The sequence below is a fragment of the Saccostrea echinata genome, unplaced genomic scaffold (assembly GCF_033153115.1).
Source record: "Saccostrea echinata isolate AGI-Se365-2 ecotype Australia unplaced genomic scaffold, CSIRO_AGI_Sech_v1 ptg000037l, whole genome shotgun sequence".
Lineage (NCBI taxonomy): Eukaryota > Metazoa > Mollusca > Bivalvia > Ostreida > Ostreidae > Saccostrea > Saccostrea echinata.
Window position 1 is genome coordinate 25,726 of NW_026889786.1, and position 25,687 is coordinate 51,412.

A 25,687-nucleotide genomic window follows, 5' to 3' on the forward strand; every position below is an offset into this window, starting at 1 on the left:
GGGTCTTTTAGAAATAATGGAGGAATGATTGTTTAATAACACAATTTTGTTTCCCTTTTTATTTTATTCAGTCTGTAATAAGGCATGGCCGTAGGAACCGGGGAGGGAGGGGACACAGGGGCGTGTCCCCAATAATTTTGAAGATATATAGAATACTACAGAAAACATAGCTACTATATGCTTATGCCTCCTCAATAATAACATCTGATGACCTTTTTTAATTTTTTCTTTCTTTTTTTTTTTTTTTTTTTTTGCTCGTCAGAGAAATTTAGAATTTTGGCTAGTGCCTAAGCAAACTGAAATTATTTGGTTGTGTCCAACCTGAAATTGCTTTCTATGGGCCTGATAAGTTCGGTAGATGTAGGGGTCGATAAATGACTTAAAACATCGCATTTTTCTAAGAGAAAAGGGTGCAATTATGATTTTTCTACTGAAAATAATTTTCCCGCACAATATGATAATCTTTTTATAGTTATTTGATAAGTATTAAGGAGTATGAAAAATTGTTTATTCCCGCACATTATGATGGCCTTTTTTATTTTTATTATTTTCACAGTTATTTGTTTAGTATTAAGAGATATGAAAAAAATATTCATGCTTTTTATACAATTTTTTTTTATCCGAATTGTATTTGATTTTGTAAAGCTACTTTGGCCAAAGTATAGTCGGTTGGCTGTTGTTGCTTAGGTCAGTGATATGGCCCCTGAGCCTCTCTTCTTTAATATAATAGGGTTCGTTATTATTTTTTTCAGGAAAGCTTAATTTTTCCCATCTATTTTACGTTAACTCAAATTTATTGAGAGAAGGTATATCAATGTCATACCAGTTATGTAAATTCATGTCTGGGTAGGAAAGATAAAAAGTTGGGCAGAGGGACCTTCTACCTGTCTTTTCGTTCTCAATGAGGGTAGATCAATTCATCAGATTTTCAAAAGAAATATTAAAAAATAATGCTGTTTATTACGAAAATCTAAGTCAGAATTTTTTATGCATATTTTTTCAAAGTGCGTTAAGTGTCTCCATGGTAAAAATGTAGATGTACACTCTTAACGCACTTTTTTTTTCAAAGTGAGTTGATTTTGCCCGAATTTTAAAGCACTTTGAAAATTTTTTTCAATGTGCGTAATTTTTTCAAAGTGCGTTGCCACAGACGTGGCAAACAAAAGAAGGACAAAAAATTTCTGCATGTCTGAAATATATACAGTCCTATAATGTGCATTATATTTTATTTATAAACAGTGGTCTATGGGAATTTCTTTTCAAACATATAGAAATAATAAAGAAGAATCCCAATATAATATACATTCAAGTCTGTTAACATGATCACCAGAGAATAGGAAACATACATGTAAGAGGAATATTTAAAAAAAAAACTACTTTAAAACAGTGATACATTTGTCAAATCAATATGGAAACATATCAATATAGTTTATATTGAAGTAGATTAATGTTTTCAATTCAACACTAGAGACAGACAATTTTTTTGACCTTCCAGGTGAACATAAGGATTTATTTTTCCTACATTGAACTAAAAGTAGATTGAAAACAATTCTGAAAAGTTATTTCAGCTGCATCCGAATTCCACTCAAGTGAACATAATATTCAGGCACAAAGAATCGGAGAAGGGGTATTGATTCCCCCCCCCCCCCGCACTTTTTCTGAATGTTTTTAGCAATTTCTAGTTTGAAAATGTTCATTGAAAGCCTTGTAACCGCCACCTCTTTTTTATACAATATAGTTAAAAAAAACTCTTCTACTTGACTGGACAAGGTGAACATAACATTCAGGCACATAGAATCAGGGGTTGGATGGGGTGTCCTCCCCCTTCCATTTTCATGAACGTAAATTTTTTTTTCACTTGAAAATGTTCATTGCAAGTCTGGTTGCCCTACCCCAACTTTTTGATACAGTAGAGTAAAAAGGGAATCCCCCTTACATCAACAAACTTTTTAAGGGGTTCATCAAAGATATTTCTAAGGTAACTTGCCATTTTTGCCTCTTATAATGCCCCATTTCCCCTTTCGATGCTATGCCTGAAATTTATTTTTACTACGTTGCACCAAAAATATATTTCAAATGCAAAATTAATACTGGTTATGCTTATGTTAACTACGATTCTCTCAGTGTTTGGCTAGGACTTGAGCAAATGTAAACAAGAAACTTGACATGTCTGCTTTATCACTTTGTATTATTTTAATCGATGAATCATATAATAAAACAATTATTACTGTTTCTTCTGTCAGTATGATGATTTTCCAACATCGATAAACAATGTTCACGTCGCCCTTTGGGCTCGATAAATCTTTTACTCCTCAAGTTTCTGAATCATCGCATTGACCTTAAAAACAGCAATAGTTGAATAATGTAATATCAACATATCATCGATTTATTCCCAATTTAGCTCAGGTGAGCATTTTGGCCAACAGATCTCTTGATTTACTATTTTTTTGCCCCCTAAAAATTTCAACTTTAATCTACAAGGGTCATTATTCTACGGGAGTCATTTTTCTTCACACAGGGTATGCAGATTTCTAGGGTTATGCCACTTTTTCTACGGGCAAAAGGGTCATTTTTCAACGTCGAATAATGACCGGGGGTCATTTTTCGCCGTTGAATAATGACCGAGGGTCATTATTCGACAGCGAAAAAATAATGACCGGGGATCTGGTTTTTTTCTGGTAGGATGTGCTATCCCTTAGACTATTGATTTTCTGTGCTGAGAAACCTAATTTGTCCAGATTTTCTATCTTTCTTTGCCTTCTCTTTTCCCATGATATCCAAAGACAATAGAATTATTTGACCCATAATAAAGGGTTTGGTTTGCAGACCCGAGGGTATATAATATCCACATACCGATGAGCCTTGCACAACATGCATCTGGGGGCCCAATCTCCTCCGACTGTTATACAAAGTTTGGAGATCTCTGTTCATACAATATATGTATATGTTGAACTATGTCTCTTATCTCCTAGTTTTATTACATTTCAATACCCACTTTTTAAAAAAAAATATCATCAATATATCAATATTTTTCATAGACTTGTCAATCTGTGATTAATGTTTGCCATGTAAAGTGGGAGAATTTTGTAAGATATTATCACATTTTAAAGTTTGAATAGAATAGCATAAAATTACCGGTACACCAAAGCACCAAAGAAAACTAACGATTTTTCTTTAAATTTTAGGGATTTATTACTTATTTAATTTCTATTAAAAAATGAGTCAAAAACAAAAATAATCCATGCATCAAATTTTGTTTGTTTTATGCATCCTGAAAGACTGAATGCAGTAACATGACATCAAAGATTTCAACTCGATGAACATATCAGATTTCATCATTTGATGTGTTAAAAAAAAAATCGAACTTGGTGAAGCTGAAAGGGGAATTATTTGACAAAGTGAATATTATTTTGATTAATAAGTAAACTAAATTTTGAAATTGAAATTCTGATGTCAATTGATACCTATTATATATCATATGATTAATTATATATAAATGCTAAAGATGTAGTTTTCGACTGCACTCGAGTTTTCCTTTGGATATTTGCCGATCAAGATGTACAGAATTTTGGTGACAGTTAAGGCACTCTTTACCTGCTTTTGTATTTCACATGGAAATTTTGTAAAGAATTTATCTTTTCTTTTAGCAGAAAATATAAGTTATTTTCCATAATCCTGAGAATACGACATGGTCTGCAATGCTTAGAAACATCTGACTGTATAGCTATGTACGTATGTGACGTCATGGACTACTTCAGATGCCGTCTGTGGACCACATTGCCAGATGTAGGTTCGTTTAACACATTCGTCTGCCAGCGCTTTTTTGAAATGAGTATAATTGTATTTTTTTTTGTATTTCTGACAACTGATAAATACCGTCAAAAAAGGTTCGTAACTTGGTAACAATTACAGGAATAAGATTCAAACTCTTATAAGACCGAGATCACATCTCAGACGCTTGCCCATATCAGTTCATATAGGCGGGCAACAGAACGTTCCCAACCTACATGATAAACACACCTTCCAAAAATAAATTTTTCTTAGGGGTGAAAGGTGGGAAAGTTGACTGGTAAGTATAACTCACTCATAAAACCTAAACTTGATAATAAATTTTCAAATTTTATTTCGTTCGTTATACTTACCAGTCATAAATATACATTAGGATAAATCAGATTCAAAAGCAATTTGAAATGGATGGAGGAAAAGAAAAACTTTCTTACCTCAAATTTTAAATTTCAACAACAGCAATTTTCATCTGTCACTAGTTATTCTGTCCACCATAGTGCCGTCACGGTAGCGTAGAACACTCGCTCCGTGATCGGAAGGTCTTGTGTTCGAATCACTTCCGCGACTGATCTAAGTCGATAAAAATAGGTAGCAACTGTTCCTTCGCCAAGCGCTCGACACTTTGAAGTGAAAGTTGCGAGTCCTTTGGATGAGACCTTAAAAACCGAGGCCCCGTGTCACGGTAGGCGTTGGCACGATAAAGAACCCTCATTGCGCAATGGCCCTGAGTGCCATAATGATTGAGTCTATCTTGCCTTGCCAAACCTTCTCTGACGAAAGTTACTCCTTTTTCTGAACATCGTCGTAGATCACTGCATCTCCTGAAAGTAGTTATGGCCATTAGATTAACAGTTTTGCATGTCAGATGTTTCAAAGATGCACTTTTGATAGGTTCAAAAGGAGAAACTTACAACATATAACCCTTGGTAAATCCCACTCTGAAACTAGCCTTACTTTTGGTGGTCTGAAGTTGAAAACTCCTTTGATGAGTCTGATAATGTAAGGATGTTCACCCACTAAAACATTGTCTACTGGAGGCAATACTGATGACAGCATTGACCTGTAATTGACCTGTAACCTGCAATAGTTCTCTACTGAAGACATTTGGTATACAGATCTGTCAAAAACCTAGCTACTTCAACTAAAGAGGCTGAATAGAGATCAATTTCCCTTGAACAACACCAGCTACTGAACTGCTTGAATTTACAGGAATAATCTTTTTGTGTTCCAGCTTGCTGCCAAAAGGATTCTAGTTTCTTTAGAAAACCCTTTCTTTTTGAAACCTCTGTCAATAGGAGCCATGTAGTTAGCTGAAACACTTCCGGATTTGGATGATAAATTTTTGTGTTTGGTTATTGAAGTAAATTTGGAATGTTTGGAAGTCTTTTTGGTATTGAGATTGAAGCTGAAGTAGATCTGTGTACCATGGTCTTCTTGGCCAACAGGGAGCTATCAGAATTACTTGACAATTGAATTGTCTGATGTGCTGAATAGCTTTGGCAATCAGACAAATCGGAGGGTAGGCATATAGAAACATCCCCTCCCAAGATAATGTCAGGGCATCCAATGCATACATGTATGCTTAGTTGTGAGGAAACTAAGTGCAAAAGATTTGAGTTTGGCGATTGTGAATAGATACACACGTGTCTATAAGAGGCTGACCCCACAACTGAAAAAAAATTCTGAACAATTTCTTTGTTCAACGTCCATTCTGTTTGTCTGATCTTGACCCTGCTCAAATGATCTGCTAAATATTTGACTTTCCTGCTATGTGAGCAGCTTTCAGCTTGAAATTCTCACCTATTGCCAAGTTCCACAAATCCCATGTCTGATAACAAATACGTGGAGATTTGGTTCCTCCCTGTTTGTTGATGTATTGAATCATGGTTGTTTTTTTGTTTATTTGTTTTTTAACGTCCCTCTCGAGAAATTTTCACTCACATGGAGACGCCACCACTTGCCGGTGGAGAGCTGCAATTTTTTTTTTTTACCTATTCTCGGCATTCAGGGCCATTGAGCAGTGAGGGATCTTTTTCGTGCCAGCACCTACTGCGACACGGGACCTCGGTTTATACGGTCTCATCCGAAGGACTGGTCTCCATGTCCCACAGTGGGATTCGAATCCGCGACGTAAAGATCAACTCCTTACTCAGCGACTCTAGAGCAGACGCTCTACCACTGCGCCACAAAGGCGACAAAAACAGCAGTTGTGTTGTCGCACCTGATCAAAATTGTCCTGTTTTGAATTTGTTTTTGAAAATGTTTTCAGAGATAAAAACACTGCTTCCATCTCTAGACAATTGATATGAAGACTTTTGTGTCAACTGTCCCAATTTCCTTGAATTAATTGATTGTTTAGATGACCCCCCACCCCCACAAGGATTCATCTGTCGTTATGGTCACCATAACCACCATTGTAGGTGTTGTATAAGATGTGTAATAGGAACTATTTTCTCCAAATCTAGAGAACTTGGTTTCCAAAAAAGGAAAAATGTACTGTAAAAACCTGTTTGACTCTCCTTTTTCTGTATTTGCGATATTATTGGGGTTTTTTTTACCCCTAGAAACTTGGGTTTTTGAAGGAATTCTAGTTTGTACCCCTCTTTGATTATCGATAATACCCAACTGTCTTGAGTTAAAAGATTCCAATTTTCTAGAAAATACTTGAGACGACCCCCAACTGGTATCTCGGGAAGCATTGCAATTTTGGTTAACTGTTCTAATATCCCGTCATTTACTGAATTTCTTTGCGGCCCGAAAGGAACCATTTCTGTCTACTGCAGTAGATGTAGACGTGTTTCTTGAATTGTCCCCTCTTAGTTTTTAGTCATAAGAACGTCTTGAGAAATTGGACCTCTGAGTAGATGTTCTTTTATTAATAACAGCAGTTGTTCTGGGTTTTTTTTTTTAAATTTCCAGAGTTGTCATTTGCATTTTCTGAAAATTTCCGTTTCTGTTTTCTTTTTTAAATTCCATTCTGGAATTAAATACTTTAGAGAGTCTTTCTGTTCTTTCCTTTCTTTTAGTTTCTCTTCTAATTTCTTGCCAAAAACCATCTTCTGAAAGAGGCAGGCAAACAATTTTACTATGATTACCTTTCAAAGTATATAATCCAGAGTCTTGTTCTGCTGTCTACCTTCTTATTAAATGGTGGAAAGTCCCTGCTCTCCCCATTTGTTGTAGTGCTTTGGTAGACATCGAGAAAATGTCTTTAATTGATTGTACAGTCTCTGCATCCTGACAGGCTATAGAATTCAGCATTGTTCCTAGAGCTTGCTGCATGTAGCTTAGTGAAATAATACCCATACGTGCAGCCATCTGTCCCAGATATGCTAGGGTTTCAATACTATTATAAGGCCGGGAAATTAAATGCTGACTTTCCCCCCAACCTTTGGCTTTATTACTGTGTTTTTCCTTAACATTGGTTCCAAGATATCATCTTTCTCACGAGTCTGGATAAAGTGGAAAACATTCCATGTCTATATTCATCTCTATAAGCAGACAAGCGTTCAGGATCAGTAATTCTCCATGACTTTTTCAAGATCTCCTCTTGAGTTTTATCTAAAACTAATCCGGTTTTTTCTTCCTCTGAAGAAGACACACTGCCAAAAATATCAGTTAGAATTTTTGTATGTTCATCACTTTTATTTATCAAGTTCTGAAATCTATTGTTGTTGCTGTCCAGATTATGTTGATTGCTATCAATATCAAGGGTAGCAATAGATTCCTCTTGTACTGAGGATTCATTATCTCCTAATAGCTCACGTACTTCTCTAACACTTGGAGCTAAGGATATCATATCGTCCATTTCAGGCACACTTAATGTCCCTTCTATTTGGGTTTGACTTTCCAAAGGTATAATCGGACGCCTTATAAATGAATCGTCTACATTTGATACAATTGGCTCAGGTCTCCGCCTGGATAAAACATCGGTATCCTGGTCCACTAACAAATTATAAGACACGTTTGTCTCATGTACATTCTGAGAAGCTGTATTCTCTAAAACACTATTTGAGAAAGTTTGAGTACTTTCTCTTAAAAACTCACCAAAGTGTCTAACCTTTCGTTTACTCTGCTCTCTAACTGTTCCATTTTCTCGTGAGCTTCTTTCTTAGAACTGCTGGAGAATTTTCTTGACGACCGCGTTTTCTTTTTTGCCTCCATAGCTGTTTGTAATTGTTGGTATTCTGAACCCGAATTTAATTCGTCATTCGTATTAATACTTGCCTCCTCCATACTAAGACTAAGAGGATAAGAAAAACTTCTACGAAGTGTTACTCCTCGGCAGAGTAAAAAGGATATCTCTGCCATAATTATAACGAACGAAATAAAAATATAATTGCCCTTTGTGGCCCCAGTCTATACATAGGGGCCTTAATTTAAACAAAAGTAAATATACACTACAAGAGGATGTTTTCACTAACAATGAATTATCACGGCTTTGCTGCTCTTGTGAGGAGGAGTTTTCAAGTTTTTTTTCCCCAATATAATCCCTAATGTGGCCACATCCAATCCCTGAGGCCCATGATGTAATTATTTAAACAATTTACAATCTACACTACTCCAGGAAGCTTTTCTCTAATTTTCAGCTTTTCTGGTCCATTGGTTCTTGAGAAAAAGATTTTTCCTTTATATCTCAATGTAAAACTTTGATACCCCACTGTGGCTCCGGCCTACCCACGACGACCATGATCTGAACAATTTAGAACCTACACTTCATAAGGAAGCTTCCGTACAAGTTTCAGCTTTTCTGGCCCAGTGATTCTTGAGAAGAATGTTTTTAAGGATTTTTCCTACATATTTCAATGTAAAAATTTAATTTTCTATTGTGTCCCCAACCTGCCCCTGGAGACCATGATTTAAACAATTTAGAATTTACACATCTTAGGAAATCTGAGGAATTTCCAAATAAGTTTTTGCTTTTCTGACCCAGTGGTTCTTGAGAAGATTTTTAAAGATTTTTCCTAGATAATTCAATGAAAATTATTGATTTCATATTGTACCCCCCTCCCCTTGGGGGCCATGATTTGAACAATTTAATTTAGAATCTACACTACCTTAGAAAGTTTCCACACGAGTCTCAGCTCTTCTTGAGAAGAAGATTTTTTAAAGATTTTCCTATATACTGTAAACGAACTATTATTCGCGTCGTCTTTTATTCGCGATTCGTCAGTTTGAAATCAATGCACGGCGATTAATTTTCGCGACTGAGAAAACATTCTCTATAAATACAAAGCAAAATAAAAGGTTCGCGGTGATTAATATTCACGAATTAAAGTAGGTCGCGTTTATTCTTGCACGCGAATAAAAGTTGGTTTACAGTATTTCAATGAAAAAACTCAAGGTTTTCTACTTATGTACAAGATCGAAATATTTCATCAAATAACCATGCCGAGAAAAAATGTCAAAATAAAACATATAGAATTTATTCATTTGTTCACACCAATCATTCAGTTTATTTATTTCTGTGTATATATAAAAATATAAAATAAATTATTATAAATGGTTAAATGTAATTTTCTCAGAAAACAAACTTTCCTGTATTAGTTTACAGAAATAAATTCGAATTACAAACCATTTAAAGGCAGAGAAAATAAGCACCTCCTCCAATTTTACCTGGTCTAGGGATCCCCGTCAATCAAGCAAATTGAGCTCAAGGATTGGGTGCTAGAATTTGAATGACATTTAGTTCCTAGTCCTCGCGTATACCTTGTATATCCCCAGGTACCGTGTCTAGACCTCGTGTCGATCTCAAATTTATTAAGCATTGTTAGCAAAAAACAGAATTACATTCACCAAAATGCACGGTCAAATTACGCTGATATATTGCCTATCCAAATGCACACAGACAGACACTTCAGCTTCCACTGTGAAAAAATACCCATCAATTTTTTTTGCATATTATGGAGTCTTTTAGTATATTCTTATATCAAAATTTTATGATCTTACATCCTAGCCTAGCCCTTCCTTGACAAATCATGCACTTTGAAGAATAAGGTTACTAGGAGAGATTTTCAAGAATTAATCAAAATATTTTGCAGAAAATGTGTAAATTCACTCTAATAAAGTCTTCAAAATTACATTTTATATCACGAAAGCAAAAAAAAGTTATACATACTAGACACATGTTGCCCTGATTGACCCTTTTGCACTTACATTAAAAAAAATATAAACATTTTTTTCATATCCAAAAATTGATTGAAATTTAATTTTTAAAAAAATCCGCTGTAGAGTCATGCCCTGTTCACACAGAGAGTTAAATTCGAATTAAACGTAAGTTACTGCGAATTTAATTTGAACCGCGTTAACACGGAGAATTTAATGCGAATTAGTTCAATTCGAATTAGTTTACTTAAGAAATAAACAACAATGTTAAAAAGTTCTCTGGGAAATGAACTTGGTTGGTCACGTGATCAAATCCTGTGAAGCCCGAAGGGCTTCTCAGAAGATTTGATCACGTACCAACCAAGTTCATTTCCCAGTGAACTTTTTAACATTGTTGTTTATTACTTTTATTTACATTTGAGACAAATATTCTGAAAAGAACTGCATTTATTACACGAACGGCCCGCCGTATTGCTACGTTGTGACGCGCAATGACCTAGAAGCTGTTTGGTCTTGAGAGTTCGCCTCGCTCCAACATTTGAATACTTACATTGATGTTCAGCAGTCCAGTTCAGGAAATATCTGTTCCTAATGCAAAACAATGATCGCTACTGACAATAATCTTACTATTATTGTATGAGTTCTTTATATATGAAGTCAAAAGCGGTGCTATCGTCTTCCGTTTACATACCATCAGAGGGATTTCGGGTTAAAAAGGTAAGCGTGATTTTAGGCTTTCTTCGCATCGAAGAAAGAACAAATGATCATTTGTTGAACGAAGAAAAACATATATGTTCCAATAATTTTATCTTTTTCATCGCTTTAACGGGTTAGAAGTTCCGAAACCAGTGTCACCGTGACAGAAATATGTAGACAGATATCATCGCGCTGTGTGATTCGGTCATGCCATGACCTCTGACCCCCAAATAAGTTCATACAGAATTGAACATATTTTCTCTTCAATAGGTTCATCTAAGAAAAAATATTTGCAAATGTAAATAATGCGCATTAAATTTCTTCGCATTAGCTCCGTGTGTACGCTAAGTGACGCTAATTCGAATTAAATTGTGTACAGACATTAGGTCAAATGGATCTGTCTGCATAAGATGATGTGATTTGCAAATGACGTCATAATAGCCTTACTGAATAGCCCTACCATACTAATAGACTATAGAAATAAAATTTTAATTCGCATCAGTTGTCGTGTGAACGCAATTTAATTTGCATTAGTTTACTTCGCATCAATTTACTGCGAATTAAACTATCTGTGTGAACAGGGCATTAGTAATACTTATTTACCGGTCGCCCGCGAGGCACAGTGGTAGAACGTCCGTTCTAGAGTCGCGGAGTAAAGAGTTGATCCTTACGTCGCGGGTTCGAATCCCACTGTGGGACGTGGAGACCGGTCTTTCGGATGAGACCGTATAAACCGAGGTCCCGTGTCGCAGTATATGCTGGCACGAAAATGATCCCTCACTGCTCAATGACCCTGAGTGCCGAGTATAGGTCAAAATCTGCAGTTCTCCACCGGCAAGTGGTGGCGTCTCCATATGAGTGAAATTTCTCGAGAGGGCGTTAAATAATACACAAACTTATTTACCATCTACGATATTATGTTTTTTATCTAAAAAGTAATTGTCTAGGATATTAATATACAAAAATAAAAATGATGACAAATTTTCACCTAGTCATAAACCCACAATCAGTTGAAAAAAATCTGCTGATATACCTAAATGCCATTCATATTAATCCTTGATTTATTTCATTTTATAATTATAACATTCACCAAATTTGGTCAATTTACTCCATTAACCATTTCTTTAAGCAGTTTTAAAAACATGTTTGAAACCTGTAAGTACACCAAAAATTCATAAGAGTGTGCAATAGAAGTTACAATGTATTAAATACTATAACCTAAAGTATAAATAGTGTTTTCTAAATCCAGATTGACTTTCATTAATAAGATTTTTTCTGATACGTATAATTAAGAAAAAATTAAATAAATAAGAAACACAAATTTCACCAGAAACCTCAAAATTATATTAGCCAGTGGCACTGTAGCTCTCCGGTCTGTCAATATTTTTTTTTCCGGAGAGCTACAGTTCTACAGATAAGTCAATAAATGTTTTGTTATACCTTTTACTTTTTATTTTGACATAACATGATGTAAATTTTGTTTACCCGCACCGCGGTCTAAACTTGGTCAATTCCGTAAAGTTCTGTCAAACTCCAACGCATGCAAATAAGATACAGCTGACCCCGCCCACACTGTGACGTATGCGGTTCAACATCTTATCGACAGGTCTAATATCTCGCTCTGCGGTCAAACATCGATTTTTTTTTATGACCGCTCAGTAAAACATTGAAAATGTTAGGCTTTTTTAGTATAGAATTATATAGGAAACAATAAGCTTTAGATACAAACCAATGGCTACTTTGGTGTTAATGTCAAAAGCACCCTTGCAAGCACCCCTGCATTCCTCTTTCCAGATCGATGACACTTGATTCAAATGGCCAACCAGGTTATTTCTACAGATAATGCTGAACACACTACCTAGTCTGTATCTTTTTTCACCTGGCAGTATTTCATACTTAAGTATTTATATTATCTGTTTAAAATCAGGGCCCTTTTGAGCATACAACAACAAATACATACATAAGTAACATGTATATACACAAGTACAATTATTTACAAAAGTGATTTTTGAATACAACTCCATTTAAACCGTATTTTATCAGTTTGTAAATGGATCATAAGTTGAGGTATTTGTTAACATGTAAAATAATTAAATACTATTAACACGGTAAATAATTAAACAAACTTATACATGTAACACCACAAAGCTTTATTAAATACTATATATCAAAAATACAGTCGTAAATATTCACCTGATATATCTGACAGATGCAGAGCTGACTGTATATCTGACAGATGCAGAGCTGACTGACAGTACAAACAATACATTTTATCTGCAAGGTGTTTAATCTAAACCACTCTTCTTCCATCACACCATTTAATATCTGCAGGGTCATGGTATTTTATGTCTACATTGAAAGCTACATCAGGCACAGTAGATGTAGATACCGGTACGGGACGTGAACAAGGTGTATTTTTCGTCAAAACTATATTCATGGTCGTTTTTAATCTCACATTTCGTTTCTTATTAAGGTGCTTTAATTTAGAGGACCGCCAAGATTTAATTTGGGTGTAAAATTTGCCTTTTAAGTTTAAAACGAGGAAATTTTCTCGTGCCAAATCGTCTGCCTGGTCAGCCATCTTGTAGCAATAGACAACAAGCTAATTCAGAGAATTTGTGTCCCCCGCTTAGGGAAAAAAGAAGAGCATACGCAGTTCGGGGGGGGGGGGTGTCACACTGCCCCCTGTATTTGTAGAATTACATGTATTAAATGTATACATGTATATTGAAGCAAATTTAAAAAAATGCCAATATGCATATAAAGATTTGATTGCTTTTTCTTTAAAATTAATGTGTGTATAGAAGATTATTTTTAATATACAGAATATTTATTACACTGTAATAATGATTTTATGAGTTTGTAAACGCCAGACATCATAACTTTTTCATTTCACATGTTGAATAGTATCATTTAGTAAATCAAAAAAAAAAAAAAAAAAAAAAAAATTAAAAAAAAAAAAAAAAAAGAGATTCGTCCGGGGATTGAACCCAAGCCTCTCGCTTGCTAAGCGAGCAACATGCCACTAAACCACGGAGGTACTTGATCATGGAACAAATTAAATGCAAACATTAACTCACATATAATGTTTATATTGACGTTTGATATTGTCAAAATTTTAATCAATATATGGTGTCTAATTTAGCCTTCACTAAGCAGTTCTAATAGATGTAATAAGAATATATAATGTCCGCCGACAACCTGTATTATACGTAATAACTCTCCACAAGGCCCTGTCGCTTGGCACTATTTTAGCACAGGGGCATGTCGAGAGTTATTACGTATAATACAGGTTGTCGGCGGACTTTATATTCTTATTACATCTATTAGAACTGTTTAGCAAAGGCTCAATTATACACCATGTATCGTGTAAAATTTTGACAATATCGAACGTGAATATAAACACACGTGACCTACTGTTTGCATTTAATTTGCTCTTTAATCATGTGCCTCCGTGGTCCAGATGTATGACTCCGGCTTAGCATGTGACAGGTGACGGGTTCAAATCCCGGACGATCCTTTTTTTTTTCTTTTTTTTTAAATTTTTTTTGTTGGATTTACTAAATGATAGTATTCAGCATGTGAAATGAAAAAGTTATGATGTCTGGCTTGTACAAACTCATAAAATCATTATTACAGTGTAATAAATATTCTGTATATTAAAAATAATCTTCTATACACACATTAATTTTAAAGAAAAAGCAATATTCTATATAAAAAGATACTTCTATACACATATTAAAGAATAAGTTATCAAATCTTTATATCCATATTGGCATTTTTTATTTCCTTCAATATACATGTATACATTTAATAATTCTACAAATCCAGGGGGGGGGGGGTCCGTCCGACCCCCCCCCCCCGAACTGCGCATGCTCTTCTTTTTTCCCTAAGCGGGGGACACAAATTCTCTGAATTAGCTTGTTTAAAATTACTTTTCCCAATACATTGTATGAATAAAGAATAAGGCAAGTCTATAGATACGGATACAGTACAACTCATGATCATTCTAACATGACTTTTTTTGTGATATACATGGATAATAAATCTGACCTCATATCTTATGATTGTATGTGGCGAATATATTCTATATAAATTTAGGAGACTACATGTACATCGTACTACCATTACACAAGATTCGTCACTGCTTTTTATAAAAGAATCGTCAGGTACGATTTTCCAAGACCCTGATATAAAATAACAAGAGGCCCATGGGCCACAACGCTCACCTGAGTCAATATGGCCCTGCTGTTTTTCACCATCAGATTTATTCTATCATACCTTCCTATATTATACAATTAATTATCCCATATGAGGTCAACATGTTGAAATAAGGACCCGAGACCTGGCCCACGAGGTGACCTGACCTGACCTGACCGAGGCCGCGTAGGTCAGCGAGTGGGCCAGGTCGAGGGTCCTTATTTCACCATGTTGATCTCATAAGGGGTAAATCAATTGTTTTATTATATCGATATATGCTAAGACAATGATTTGAACATACTTGAATTTACACTACCTCAAGATACTTCTATATCAATGTGACTAGACATGGCATAATTTTTTTTTCGATGCATCCACATGTTAAACTCTGATAGTGTATTGTGGCCCATCCTATTCCTACGGGGGTCATGAGTTGTACAAATTTGAGTCTACACTACCTGAGGATGTTTCCATATCAGTATGACTAAGCATGGTTTTGCTGTTCTTGTGAAGAAGATTTATAAGGATTTTTTAAGCTTTCAGATCAGATGAGCTAAAGAATATGAATATCGTCATTTCTGCTGTGAAAAACTTGAGGAACTTCAGGGCGGATCTCAAAGAGCACTTTGATATAAGATCCACACATTGAATAACCCAGATTCCTTACTGTTATAAAAATTAAATTACTGATATCTCTCGATTTTGCATTTTAGTAATTTCAAGACGGACCTTAAAACGTAGTTACTGTCCAATAAAAGGACCGCCCTCTGCATTTCCCAGTTTTGCTTAAATTACAATTAAAATCTTGGAATTTGCTGATTTCTTCTGAGAAAAGATAAAACGCAAAGTTGGACCTTCAAACGTAGCATAATAAAAGTTCCGTCCTCTGTATTAAGCAAATCTTACTGTTAAAAAGCTAAAATTTTGGACAGGGTTTATTTCCGTAGCATACAAACTAGATAAATTGGCAAATAAATTGACCTTAAACCGCCCCATATAAAATTTCCGTCCTCTGTATTTCAACTATCTTCGTGTTACAAAGCAAAAATGTCGGAAATAGTTTAGTTACGACAGTGACATGAAATCTGGAGAAAGTGGCAGGGCGGATCTAAAAACACAGTACAATGAAAGGTCCGCCATCTGTATTTCAGATATCCTACTGTTAGAAGCAAAAACTATGGACAGGTTTCTTTTCTGTAGCATAAAAACTAGAGAAAGCGGCAGGACGGACCTTAAACGCAGCCCTCTGTATTTAAGATATCTTACTGTAAGTTAGCAAAAATTATGGACGGGGTTTATTTTCGTAGCATAAAATCTAGAGAAAGAGGCAGGGCGGACCTTAAAACGCAGTATAATAAAAGGTCCACCCTCTGGATTTCAGATATCTTTCTGTAAGAAAGCAAAAATTATGGACAGGGTTTATTTTCGTAGCATAAAAACTCGAGAAAGGGCCAGGGTGAACCTTAAAACGCAGTATAACAAAAGGTCCACCCTCTGTAATTCAGATATCTTACTGTTAGAAAGCAAAAATTTTGGACAGGGTTCTTTTCGGTGGCATAAAATCTAGAGAAAGGGGCAGGGCGGACCTTGAAACGCAGTATAATAAAAGGTCCGCCCTTTGTATTTCATGGAGAAAGAGGCAAGGCGGACCTTAAAACGCGGTATAATAAAAGGTCCGCCCTCTGTTTTTAAGATATCTTACAGTTAGAAAGCAAAAATTTTGGACAGGGTTCTTTTCGGTGGCATAAAAACTTGAGAAAGGGGCAGGTCGAACCTTAAAACGCAGAATAATAAAAGGTCCGCCCTCTGTATTTCAAATATCTTACTGTAAGAAAGCGAAAATTTTGGACAGGTTTATTTCCGTAACATACAAACTAGAAATAGAGGCAGGGTGGACCTAGTGCAGCATTATAAAAGGTCTGCCCTCTGGGTTTTTCCCAGATTCATGTATCTTACGGTTTCAAAGCAAAAATTGTGGAAGGGTTTATTTCCGTCGTACAAACATTATAAGAAAGAGGCCAGGGCGGACCTTAAAACGCAGGAAAATGAAGGTCCAACCCCCCCCCCCCCAACCCCCCCTGTATTTCAGATATCTTCCTTTGTGCGAACATGGTTTATTTTCCTAGCATAAAAAATATCATGTCATTACATGACCGAAGAAAGTATTGTGAATTCACTTTTCAGATTCGGTCGTCTCCGCAGTTAACAGGAGCTGTTGTTTCTGTGGGGTTAAAAACAACATGTGAGCTTTCGGATTTCATCATAATAATGAATACAGGAGTCTTGTTGATTTCTTTCATATTTTTAAAGTATTAGATCCTAGGTGTCGCTTTAAGCACTTGTTCAACTTCGATGAAAATGAATTCGCTTGCCGTTCTGAATGGTTATGTTTTTGATACTCTAATGCTCCGAAAGCAATGTTTTACAAAATTTGGGGGGAAAAAATCTGTATTCTCAGGTATCTTTTAGTCAGAAAATGTATATTATGGATGTCACTCATTTCTGGTATTTAAATAATATTAATTTAGAATTTAGACATACACATTCCAATACGGAGGGACCATACAGAATATGAATATGAGCTTGATTCATTGATTATGCATGAAAATATTTTGATCCTCCAAGGGTATCATTTTTTTTTCAAATTTATGAATTATAACCATTATGAAAATGCGTTAATTCAGTGGCAGGTATGATACATGTACATTGTTGTACGAACTGCTTCTGAAATCTTTACAAACTGTAAAATTATTATTAATATATGCATAAAGTTCTCATTGTTTCTAGTGTTGTACCACATGCTACCACGTAGCATACTTTTTCCATCCGAAAAAAAAAAACAACAACACAGGCGGCAATCAGATTTTGGAACGCAGTTCGCAATTCGCAATTCAAAAGTGAACTGCATTCCAGAACGCAGTTCGCAATTCAAAATTTAAACATAAGTCATGGGGTCTGAAATTTTGAGGGTAGGCTACTAGTGGTCAGTTACCACTTCTGTGAAAAAATGGTGATGGTACCATCTCTAGTTTCCGAGATATAGAACTCCAGTTTTTAGGCCTACTATATAATACTATATGAATAAACATCGGGCTCGGGGACATCGAAGTCCCCTGTCCCAGGGTCTGAAATTTTGGGGGTAGGCTACTAGTGGTCAGTTACCACTTCTGTGAAAAAATGGTGATGGTACCATCTCTAGTTTCCGAGATATAGAACTCCAGTTTTTAGGCCTACTATATAATACTATATGAATAAACATCGGGCTCGGGGACACCGAAGTCCCCTGTCCCAGGGTCTGAAATTTTGGGGGTAGGCTACTAGTGGTCAGTTACCACTTCTGTGAAAAAATGGTGATGGTACCATCTCTAGTTTCCGAGATATAGAACTCCAGTTTTTAGGCCTACTATATAATACTATATGAATAAACATCGGGCTCGGGGACATCGAAGTCCCCTGTCCCAGGGTCTGAAATTTTGGGGGTAGGCTACTAGTGGTCAGTTACCACTTCTGTGAAAAAATGGTGATGGTACCGTCTCTAGTTTCCGAGATATAGAACTCCAGTTTTTAGGCCTACTATATAATACTATATGAATAAACATCGGGCTCGGGGACATCGAAGTCCCCTGTCCCGGGATCTGAAATTTTGGGGGTAGGCTACTAGTGGTCAGTTACCACTTCTGTGAAAAAATGGTGATGGTACCATCTCTAGTTTCCGAGATATAGAACTCCAGTTTTTAGGCCTACTATATAATACTATATGAATAAACATCGGGCTCGGGGACATCGAAGTCCCCTGTCCCGGGGTCTGAAATTTTGGGGGTAGGCTACTAGTGGTCAGTTACCACTTCTGTGAAAAAATGGTGATGGTACCTTCTCTAGTTTCCGAGATATAGAACTCCAGTTTTTAGGCCTACTATATAATACTATATGAATAAACATCGGGCTCGGGGACATCGAAGTCCCCTGTCCCAGGGTCTGAAATTTTGGGGATAGGCTACTAGTGGTCAGTTACCACTTCTGTGAAAAAATGGTGATGGTACCATCTCTAGTTTCCGAGATATAGAACTCCAGTTTTTAGGCCTACTATATAATACTATATGAATAAACATCGGGCTCGGGGACATCGAAGTCCCCTGTCCCAGGGTCTGAAATTTTGGGGGTAGGGTACTAGTGGTCAGTTACCACTTCTGTGAAAAAATGGTGATGGTACCATCTCTAGTTTCCGAGATATAGAACTCCAGTTTTTAGGCCTACTATATAATACTATATGAATAAACATCGGGCTCGGGGACACCGAAGTCCCCTGTCCCAGGGTCTGAAATTTTGGGGGTAGGGTACTAGTGGTCAGTTACCACTTCTGTGAAAAAATGGTGATGGTACCATCTCTAGTTTCCGAGATAGAGAACTCCAGTTTTTAGGCCTACTATATAATACTATATGAATAAACATCGGGCTCGGGGACATCGAAGTCCCCTGTCCCAGGGTCTGAAATTTTGGGGGTAGGCTACTAGTGGTCAGTTACCACTTCTGTGAAAAAATGGTGATGGTACCTTCTCTAGTTTCCGAGATATAGAACTCCAGTTTTTAGGCCTACTATATAATACTATATGAATAAACATCGGGCTCGGGGACATCGAAGTCCCCTGTCCCGGGGTCTGAAATTTTGGGGGTAGGCTACTAGTGGTCAGTTACCACTTCTGTGAAAAAATGGTGATGGTACCTTCTCTAGTTTCCGAGATATAGAACTCCAGTTTTTAGGCCTACTATATAATACTATATGAATAAACATCGGGCTCGGGGACATCGAAGTCCCCTGTCCCAGGGTCTGAAATTTTGGGGGTAGGCTACTAGTGGTCAGTTACCACTTCTGTGAAAAAATGGTGATGGTACCATCTCTAGTTTCCGAGATATAGAACTCCAGTTTTTAGGCCTACTATATAATACTATATGAATAAACATCGGGCTCGGGGACATCGAAGTCCCCTGTCCCAGGGTCTGAAATTTTGGGGGTAGGCTACTAGTGGTCAGTTACCACTTCTGTGAAAAAATGGTGATGGTACCATCTCTAGTTTCCGAGATATAGAACTCCAGTTTTTAGGCCTACTATATAATACTATATGAATAAACATCGGGCTCGGGGACACCGAAGTCCCCTGTCCCAGGGTCTGAAATTTTGGGGGTAGGCTACTAGTGGTCAGTTACCACTTCTGTGAAAAAATGGTGATGGTACCATCTCTAGTTTCCGAGATATAGAACTCCAGTTTTTAGGCCTACTATATAATACTATATGAATAAACATCGGGCTCGGGGACATCGAAGTCCCCTGTCCCAGGGTCTGAAATTTTGGGGGTAGGCTACTAGTGGTCAGTTACCACTTCTGTGAAAAAATGGTGATGGTACCGTCTCTAGTTTCCGAGATATAGAACTCCAGTTTTTAGGCCTACTATATAATACTATATGAATAAACATCGGGCTCGGGGACATCGAAGTCCCCTGTCCCGGGGTCTGAAATTTTGGGGGTAGGCTACTAGTGGTCAGTTACCACTTCTGTGAAAAAATGGTGATGGTACCTTCTCTAGTTTCCGAGATATAGAACTCCAGTTTTTAGGCCTACTATATAATACTATATGAATAAACATCGGGCTCGGGGACATCGAAGTCCCCTGTCCCAGGGTCTGAAATTTTGGGGGTAGGCTAATAGTGGTCAGTTACCACTTCTGTGAAAAAATGGTGATGGTACCTTCTCTAGTTTCCGAGATATAGAACTCCAGTTTTTAGGCTTTTTATATATAGACCTCCTATAAATAGCAGGCAAATCCCTTCCCATTATTCTTCTCTCTGGGAAAACCCCTGGATTTTATACGAAACTGTGTTTAGTTACCACATGTAATACTAAGTGAATAAACATCGGGCTTGGAGACATTTTAATTAATATACACAAGAACAATTTAAAACACTAGTCTCATAGCTTCCTTGATATTACAACTTTTAATATTTTTATTGCGGTTGATATGTTACATAATATAGTTTTTCAGTTCTGTAAACCTTTTTCTTTAACTCTAAAGGCATCACTAAACACTGAATACATGTACATGTGCGTGGTAAGTAATTCGGGTTGATAGGTTGTTCACCATTTTTTAGGCGAATCCGGCAATTTCAAAAAAGGGGGAGGGGGCGGGGGATTTTAAAAAAGTGGAAGATGATATCCAATATATTAGAAGATATCAATATATATAATTTAAAACGAAATGTTCTTCTAATTCTAGAATTCATCCTCCATAAATATGTAGAAATAATATCTATATTTAATAAAGGAAAATCCAAAACCTTTTTTCAAAGTAGAAATAATTTTTTTAAAACTTTTGTTTGATATTATAAAATACATAGGCAACATTTTTTTTAAAGATGTCAGACATAAATTAAAATATAAGCATATATATCAAAATGTAAATAGGGAACATTTCGGTAAACAACCTTAATAAAGATGCTTAAAAACGGCTTGAATTTACGAAATAATCATTATATTAACTTTTAACTATTATTTTATAAATATATTTAAATCCTTAATACTAGTATCAGGGAAATTTTCAATTAGAAGTATAACTATGAAAATATATGAAAAAAAAAAAAAAACATAAGTAGAAGTAATTGCCCTTGCCAAACTTTTTTCTTTACTATTGACACACTATAAAAGAAATATACTATTGAAAGATATTTTTATAATATTTCTATTACACCAAATGAAAGCAATTTTTTTAATGAGAATCATTCTTATTATCCACGAAGCTCAAAACCTATGACGTCACATGGGGTTGAAGATACCTTAAATATAAATAATAACTATAGACTCATGAAAGAAGTGTATATCCTTTCTAATCGTGCGTTGAGTTTGTAATACAGAGAGAGAGAGAGAGAGAGATTCCCCGAGATTCCAAAATCTAAAAAAAAGAAAAAAATCCGATAAAGTTAGTGTTCCTATGTGGATGCTTGTTCGGTTGGGGGGGGGGGGGGTTCATTTATAACGAATTTACTTAATGTGTTTGTTTGTTTGTTCTTTGATTAATGTCCCTTCCCAGAATTTTTCACTCATATGGAGACGTCACCAATTGGCGGTGGAGAGCTGCAAATTTTGACGTATACTCGGCACTCAGGGCCATTGAACAGTGAGAGATCTTTTTCGTGCCAGCATCTTCTACGACACGGGACCTCGGTTTATAAATACGATCTCAGCCAAAGGACCGGTCTCGAAGTACTCAATGTTGTATTAAGTTCATTTAATTTATTGCTATTTGTTTAGTCCGTCGCAAACATTCCATTATTTTCAGTTTCCTCTCTGAGGCGCCGTTTCGGTATTTACTGCCATAAAGTGATATCACCTATTTGAATAGGTGATATCACCTAATCGAATAAGTGATATCACCTATTCAATTGGTGATACCAGTATCACCTATTCGAATAAGTGATATCACCTACTCAGCTTCTGAATTGGTGATATCACCTATTCGAATAGGTCATATCACCTTATCATATTGAAATGGTGATATCACTTAATCGAAAAGGTGATATCATCTATTCAAATTATTTTTGAAATAAAACTCCTCTCAAGACTAGAGACTCTGAAAGCCTCGTTTACTTTCACTTTAGTTTATAATTTGTTAATGTTATCGAAAAATCTCGTGAGTCAGGTGACAAGATTTATACAATTCATTCTTTTTGAACACGAATAATCATAACTGAGAGAACTCAGAAACTATCAATAAATTTTGCAAAACTAATCTGCGAGTGCAATTTATATATCTTTACAGGGATCGATAACATAAAGTCTTTAAAATGTTTTGGATTAACTGGGCAGCCCAAATTTTCTTGGGGCCAATGGAAAACTAGATAGTCTTGAGGAAGGGAGCATTCATTATTTTATAATGTAAGAATTGCATTTAGGTGATATCACCTATTCCAATTTGTGATATCACTCATTCCAATTGAATAGGTGATATCACCTATTCCAATAGGTTATATCAATTATTCGAATAGGTGATATCAACTATTCATCTCGAAAAGGTGATATCACCTATTCGAATAAGTGATATCACTTCAATTCAAGGGTGCCTCTATCAAAATTTTGAGGTTTGAGACCCCCCCCCCCCCCCGGGCGAGGGGTACTGCGGGAGGGGGTTCTATTGATTTAATAGTGATTTTATAGTGAAAATGCATTATTTCTGTGAAAATCTTCTTTGCTCTAGTGTATTAAGCAAACAAACCAAGTATATAGTTATGATGAGCATGGAAGCCTTTTCCAAAATTGTGAATGTCATGGCCCCTAGTTCAGGGGTTCTGGGGCCTGTTTTACAAAAGACCAAAATTTAACTATGCTTATTACTCTCTATATTACAAATGTTAAAAAATGGTTTTAATCGTTTTAAAACGAATTTAACAAGATAATTTTAAGCTAGGAATTTCAAACAGAATTATCAATTCTGTAAAATTTTACAATCAACTTAAATCTTTGATCTTAGGCGTATTTTTTTTGTTTTTTTTTTTAAGGTCACCTGAGTCACTCAGGTGACCTATTGCTATCTCTTTTCATCCGTTGTCGTCCGTCGTCCTTCGGTCGTAAACTTTTGAACATTTTCAGCTTCTTCTCTGGAACCAGCAAACGAATTTCAACCAATTTTGGCATATAGCATCTATGGGTGAGGGGAACAAAAATTTTGAAATTCGTGGCCCCTGCCCCCCTGGGGCCTGAGGGGTGGGGCCAAAACCATCAAAATTAATGCAATCTTTAAAAATCTTCTTCTTTACTCATGGACATCAAGCAGTCAAACTGTTGGCATGATTATAATAAGCACTGAGCCCTCCACCAAAATTGTGAAATTCATGGCCCCAGGGTTAGGGGTTCTGGTGCTAGGGCGGGGCAATATAGATCACATAGTGAAAGTGCATTATTTCTTTGAAAATTTTCTTCTCTACTCCTGGGTATTATTGAAACAAATTAAATACATAGTTATGATAAGCAAGAGTGACTCTACCAAAATTGTGAAATTCATAGCCCCAGGGTCAGGGGTTCTGGTGCTAGGGCGGGGCTATATAGATCATGCAGTGAAAGTGTATATTTCCTTGAAAATCTTCTTCTCTGCTCCTGGGTATTATTTAAACAAATGCATAGTTATGATAGGCAAGGATGCCTCTTCCAAAATTGTGAATTTCATGATCCCTGGATCAGAGATTCTGATGTTAGGGCGGGGCTCTATTAATTATAGAGTGAAAATGCATTAATGCTTTAAAAATCTTCTCTGCACCTGGGCATATCAGAGGCAAAAAGAGTAAAAGTTTTAATAAGGAAGGGTATTTTTACCAGATTTTTGAACATCAGGAGCATTTGGTTCAAGTGTTCTGGTCCAGGCCAGGGCTCTTATAATTTGTATTCTACTGAGAGGAGTTATTCCACTTTGCCATTTACTTGTGATAATTAATCACTGTAAATAATGTACTTGAAAGGTTGATAGAATAGGAGAATTATGCAAGAATTTTTATTGTATAGTACAAAAAGTACTTTCATAGTTTTAATGATCAGGTAGACTTGTAAATAATAGATAAATAAAATTGAGACAAAAAGAACTTGTCTTATTAAATGTTCATCAAAGACCAAGGGAGGCCAATGTAAGAGATTTCAACAAGGAATTAAAAGAGTACAGAAGCACTGATAGTTTGTTTACATACTGTCTGGTGAGAGTGATAAATGGGGAACAGATTAGAACCTAATTTATGAACTGTTAATGAATACTAGACTAATAATATTGTTGATCCTGATCACCCTATTTTTCTTGCTTTTGGGGAACAAAACTTCACCTTTCAGTTCATTTTATACTCTATGGATCCTCTAAATTGTTGTCAGTATTATACTCAGGTGACCGTTAAGGCCCTTGGGCCTCTCTTTTTTTCTTTGTAAAACGTGCCCAAGGTCTACGAGAGGGGCTCTATTTTTTATATTGTTTAAATGCATCAATTCTTTGAAAATCTTCTCTATCCCTGGAATTTAGCAGACAAACTAACTACATGGTTATGATAAGTAATTTGCCTTTTCCAAAATTGTGGAATATATAGCCCCACTAAGGGGTTCTGTGGAAAGGGGGGACTGTTGAGAATAGAATGAAAGTGCATGAATTCTTTGAAAATCTTCTCTGCTACTGAGTACTTAGCAGATGAACTACATACATGGTTATGATAAGCAAGGATGCTACTTTCAAAATTGTGAAAATTGTCACCCAGGATAAGAGTGTTAATGTCGGGGCATGTCTGTGGAATACATGTATACTATGAAAATGAAATATAGTGATAATGCAATATTTCTTTGAAAATCTTCTTCCCTGTCCCTGGAAAGTTAGCAGACAAACTGCAGGATAAGGATTCTCAAGGATGCCTCTTCAAAAATTGAAATTAATAACCCCTGGGTCAGGGGTGTGTTTGTTTGTTTATTGTTTAACGTCCATCTCGAGAATTTTTTATTCATATGGAGACGCCACCACTTGACGGTGGAGAGCTGCAAATTTTGACCTATACTCGGCACTCAGGGCCATTGAGCAGTGAGGGATCTTTTTTCGGCCAGCACCTACTGCGACATGGGACCTCGGTTTATACGGTCTCATCCGAAGGACCGGTCACCACGTCTCACAGTGGGATTCGAACCCGCGACGTAAGGATCAACTCCTTACTCTGCAACATTATAGCGAACGCTCTAACCACTTCGCCACGTGGGTCAGGGGTTTGGCTCTGTTGACTGTATACTAAAAATGCAGTATTTCTTTGAAAATCTTCCCTCTGCCCATGGGTATTTAGTAAACAAACTAAATGCATGGCTATGATTAGCAAGGGCGTCTCTTCCAAAATTGTAAATTTTATGGCC

General features: G+C 36.2%; 1 pseudogene; it reads right to left on the reverse strand.

Annotated features, from left to right (window-relative positions):
* Nucleotides 1-6,516: 6,516 nt before the first annotated feature.
* On the reverse strand, nucleotides 6,517-8,022 carry LOC133200220 (uncharacterized; annotated as a pseudogene).
* Nucleotides 8,023-25,687: the final 17,665 nt, after the last annotated feature.